The sequence below is a fragment of the Wolffia australiana genome, chromosome 1, assembly GCF_029677425.1.
Source record: "Wolffia australiana isolate 7733 chromosome 1, ASM2967742v1".
Lineage (NCBI taxonomy): Eukaryota > Viridiplantae > Streptophyta > Magnoliopsida > Alismatales > Araceae > Wolffia > Wolffia australiana.
In genome coordinates, this window is record NC_135835.1 from 23274302 (window position 1) to 23279770 (window position 5469).

Genomic DNA, 5469 nt, shown 5'->3' on the forward strand with positions numbered 1-5469 from the left:
AATCCAAATGTGAGAGAGATCAAGAAGATGCAGAGTCATTTATCTGCATGGCTAGTCAAGTATGAGCTTGTTCATAGATCCTTGGGCTTTGATTATCAAGGAATAGAGACTTTGCAAATAAAACCCGAGGATTGGGATTCCATTGCTGTCATTTTATATGTGTATGGTTACGATTACTTACGTTCTCAGTGTGCTTATGATGTCGCACCAGGTGGATTTTTAGCTAGTGTATATCATCTTACGAGAATACAGTATGGGGTTGATCGACAGGAGGAAGTATGTATAAAAGTTTTTGTCCCAGGGGAAAATCCTATAGTCCCATCTGTTTTCTGGGTTTGGAGGAGTGTATATTTTCAAGAACGTGAATCCTATGATATGTTGGGAATTTCTTATGATAATCATCCACGCCTTAAACGTATTGTGATGCCTGAAAGTTGGATAGGTTGGCCTTTACGTAAGGACTATATTTGTCCCAATATCTATGAAATACAAGATGCTCATTAAATGATAAGAAACTTATGTCAGTTAGATGATACAACTTCATATTTCAAGTCAAAGAATGCTTTTACTTTAAGGTCTGTTCCCTATAAAACAGAGTTGCTTGATTCTAATTCATATTATTCATCACTTAAAAAGGGTTAATTTATATTATTCCTAACCCCATTTAAAATGCTCTTCGTTTTTTGATAAGGAGACACAACAGAATGAGTAAAAAGGGTTCTGTACTATGAATTTTGTACTGCACATATCACATAGATAAATCCCATAAAATAATGTAAAGTAAAAAAAGTAAGAATAAATTAAAAATACATCGAAAAAGAAGAAATACAATAATAAAAAAATTAGATATAATTTGTACTGTATATAAAAAGGATTATTAATTTGATCTCTTTTTATCTTTTAACCCCTATAAGTTCGGGGTGCTATTTTGACTTGTTGGATTTTAATATTACTTAAAATATAGATAAAGTTAGTGATTTTTTTCTTGGAATTCTTATGCATTTTTATTATTTTTCATTAATAAGTTTCATTTATTAGTAATATAATTAGATCTGATAATTTTAATCTTCGTACATAATAGTAATAGAATTATAAAATATAATATATATAATGATAAAAAATTAAAAAATAAAGTTTTTCAATCAATGAGATCAGTCATAATTTAAAGACAAAAAAGTGAGTATAATGGAATTTTTAACCCCGTACCCACAGCACTTATCTTAAAGTCATCAAATCCTACTCTTTATCTAACCATAAACTATAAGGATGAATAAGTATATATGAAGTTCTATTAAAGTACTCAGACCTTTCTTTCTTGCTGAATTTGTGTTCTATTCTTCCGTGATTAATTATTTGTCAGGAACCAGGTTTGAACTGGTGACACGAGGATTTTCAGTCCTCTGCTCTACCAACTGAGCTATCCCGACTATACTATTTCACATGCATCACCTTATCTTACTCCATCTAGTACTTCTGTTCGTGTTCATTAAAATAACAGGACAAAAAAATAATAGGTCACTTGGTCTTAACGTAAACATGATATTCAAGATTGGTAGTATAAGTGAAAGGATAACCTAACACTAGAAATTGTTACTAGTCAATAAGTCACTTCACTATTCTCGACTATTTGTCCATATGTCTTCATTTGTACGCATACAGAAACCCTTGGTCTAAACATAAAGTGCTCAGATCTTTTATTGAAGGAGTAGAGTAAATGTAAAATACACTGAATTTTGAGTCACCGATGAAAAAGAGGAAAAAAACTTAGGAAGTCAAATCATTTTTTGGGGATAGAGGGACTTGAACCCTCACAATTTCTAAAGTCGACGGATTTTCCTCTTATTATATATTTCATTATTGTCAGTAGTGACATGTAGAATGGGATTCTCTCTTTATTCTCTTCCAATTTATTTTATTGTCAAAATAAGAATAAATCAGACTCTGGAGTGAATGATTTGATTACTGAATATTCCTCTATTCCTTTAAATTGGAATGAATTCAGAATAACTTTTAATGAAAAAAATATTCTTTCTAAGAAAGGCTAACCCTCTATACCAAAAATACACGTATATATACTGATATTTCAACTGATTAATCACGACCCGAATCCAGAATATTAATTAAAACATTTAGCGACTGATTTCTATTGTATAGCAAAAATGCATTTACTGCTATTTTTTGATCTATTCTCTCATTTTAACCGTATCAAATGATCCATATCCCAATCAAAATTGATTCTATCACTGATATATCTGCAATTCAATAGTGATAAGATATATCCCTAGATTTATGTCTCTACCCACTTTATTTTTACATTGGTACGTGGAATACTGGAACGGTCGATATTTACTTACTGTCCTAGTTCTAATTTAATTTCAGTTTTTTTCTTGGACATAGATTAAAAAACGTTTTGATTGAATTCATCAATTCATATTGAATAAAATTTTATAATTTCTTATAGTTCTATTTTATCATCAATTTAATTATTTCATTCTTAGGAAGAATGATTATATATTAAAATTATATATATATTAGTTCCTTCCATTACTAATTGAACTAATTTATTCAAAAATTTTATTAGTACTTTGTAATATAGTAAAAGTGGATTTTAGTTAATTTTGGTATTGTTATAAAAAACTTATATTCTTATAATATATAAGGTGCAATAGAGTTCTTATAGAATTAAGTAGACTAGCTAAAAGATATATAGTTATAATAGTTAAGTTAACTAATCTAGTTTTTTAATAACTATAATATAGTTGAGTAATATATTAATATAGTTAAGTAATATATTTTTTATGCTAATCAATGTTTAAGATAAGAATAAATACACAACTATATACTATTACATTAGACAGAAAGGACTCTAATACTAGACTAGAGAGATATAATATAGGCTATATATAAGATAATAATATACAAAAAATATAACATACAAATAAAATACTTTACAATAATTCTGAAATGAAGAGAAGATAAGAAGAAAATAAACTGAATTGTAAATAGTCAAGATACTCATAATATGCGTGCTATAAGTTAGTTTGGTTATGTGAGCCCGCTTAGCTCAGAGGATAGAGCTTCGCATTTGTAATGCGATGGTCATTGGTTCGACTCCGATAGCTGGCTTTTTTCCTATTATCCAATTTTTTCATGATTGATGATACCCTCTTGAAATCAAAAAAACGTTAAAAGACCTCTTTTTTTCCTCTCGTGAAATGTTGAGTTGCTCATTTATTATATTATGTGGCGTTAACTTCCACCTATGAATAAAAAATTGGAGTAATTAGATCTCTATCCAACAACTTTAGACAGAACACCCATCATAAAACGTAGTCTTAATCTCGTATCTATATCTCTATACATGTATCTAAATATATATGGATATCTATCTATAACTATAAAATCTATATAAAATATAATTGAAAATATCTCATTCTAATAAAATAAGTAAAAAAATGTGTATTTGTAGATACAATTCCATTTTGTTCTTGTTTCTAATACCTACGTAGATTTTTCTTTGCTTTGTTTATTCCTTAGTTCAGCCTTAATTTAGAGTTTTTTCAATGAAGTTTCAATAAAATAATAAGATAAAGGAGTTTTTATGTTTCGTTACCTAGGACGTCGTTTCAAAAAATACGCAGTCTGGCGGTTTTACCAGGACTAACTAGTAAAAGGCCTAAATCCATAAGTAATCTTAAAAACCAACTGCATTCCGGTAAAAGATCACAATATCATATTCGTTTAGAAGAAAACCAAAAATTGTGCTTTCATTATGGTTTGACAGAGCGCCAATTACTTAGATATGTGCATATCGCTGGAAAAGCCAAAGGATCAACAGGACATGTTTTACTACAACTACTTGAGATGTGTTTGGATAACATTCTTTTTCAATTGGGCATGGCTTTGACTATTCCTGCAGCCAGACAATTAGTTAACCATAGACATGTCTTAGTTAATGGTTGTATAGTAGATATACCAAGTTATCGTTGCAAAACCCAGGATATTATTTCAACAAAGTATAATCAAAGATCAAAAGCTCTGATGCAAAATAATATTTCTTCATCCCCCCATGAGGAAGTACCAAAACATTTGACTCTTGACTCAATCGAGAATAAAGGATTAAAAAACCAAATAATAGATAGTAAGTGGATCGGTTTGAAAATAAATGAGCTCTTAGTTGTAGAATATTTTTCTCGTCTGACTTAAACAAAAAAAAATCACAAGGAAAGGCTTGGATAATTTTGTCCCCTTTTCGCCGAGAGAAAAATAACTCAGGGAAATCTTTAAGGTTAGGTCTTTTTGATCTAGATTTTTCTTAATTTTGTATTACAAGAATCAGGAGCAAAATTTTCATTCATTTTCGTGTTTTTGGGTATTTTTATACTACAGTAATTAGGAAAATAAAATATTATCTTTCATCTCAAATAAATCTTATAGAGGAGAAATAAAGGTATCAATCGTTATTTAATAATTTTTGTTAAGTAGCCTTGGTGAATTAAGTGAAGGTAGAGAAAAGGAAAGAGAGGGATTCGAACCCTCGGTAAAAAAAATCCTACATAGCAGTTCCAATGCTACGCCTTCAACCACTTGGCCATCTCTCCTACGTAATATAATCTTATTATTGACCACAAACTGACTGAAGAGTGAGTAATTCCTATTTTTGCAGTGTAGGTCCAATCTATTCTAATGATGGAAATAGAAAAACTTTTCCACAGTTAAAATACTCAATAAAAGAAACAGTCAATAGATTTTTAGAATGAAGGAAAAGAGGATATACATTACAATTTGGTAAGACGAAAATATATTCTTATTATATATGAATTACACTGAATAATACCAATGACTTAACTTCAACTAAATCAACTGACTGAAGTATAGCTAGTTTAGACTACGGTTAGATTTAAACTATGGTTCTATTGTAAAAAATGCTTTTTGAGTCAACCCCTGATGTCTCATTGGCAACTCCTCTAATTATCTACCCCATGGATCGATTAAAAATGTATGAATTCTTCCGTAAGTGTTTCTATTTCGACCTTATGGTGTATTAGACACATTATAAAACAAAAAGGTGAATAGAGAATGTTTCCTTTTTTCTCTTTTCTTTGAATCATGATGAAATAAAACTTCTTAAGTTCTCAGAATCTGGAGTGGAGGAATATGAAGCTCTTGATTCTTTAAAAACTTAGTTAAATTAAACGGGTCATACAGAGTTCTATTCATTGAGATACTCCCAAATTTAGATGAAATTACAATTATAGTAAATCTTATGTCGCCCCACAAAGGGCACAATTTGAGTGTAAAGTCTAGTCTATCTTTTTAGAATTAGTCTGTTTTTAAGTTATTTCGTACTGTCCAATTCACTTGTTTGTTAGATCATTTTCCTTAAGGTAAATGAGAAGAATTGTAGAATGGGTTGCTAATTATGCCTAGATCTTGGATAAATAGAAATTTTATTGATAAGACCATTTC

At 29.5% G+C, this 5469-nt stretch overlaps 3 non-coding genes across 3 annotated transcripts; 1 reads left to right on the plus strand and 2 right to left on the minus strand.

The window, feature by feature from the left end:
- Positions 1-1354: 1354 nt before the first annotated feature.
- On the minus strand, positions 1355-1427 carry TRNAF-GAA (transfer RNA phenylalanine (anticodon GAA)). Its single transcript has one exon. It is a non-coding gene; the product is annotated as a tRNA-Phe (tRNA).
- Positions 1428-3053: 1626 nt separating this feature from the next.
- TRNAT-UGU (transfer RNA threonine (anticodon UGU)) lies at positions 3054-3126 on the plus strand. Its single transcript has one exon. It is a non-coding gene; the product is annotated as a tRNA-Thr (tRNA).
- A 1388-nt stretch (positions 3127-4514) lies between these two features.
- On the minus strand, positions 4515-4601 carry TRNAS-GGA (transfer RNA serine (anticodon GGA)). Its single transcript has one exon. It is a non-coding gene; the product is annotated as a tRNA-Ser (tRNA).
- Between the last annotated feature and the right edge of the window lie 868 nt (positions 4602-5469).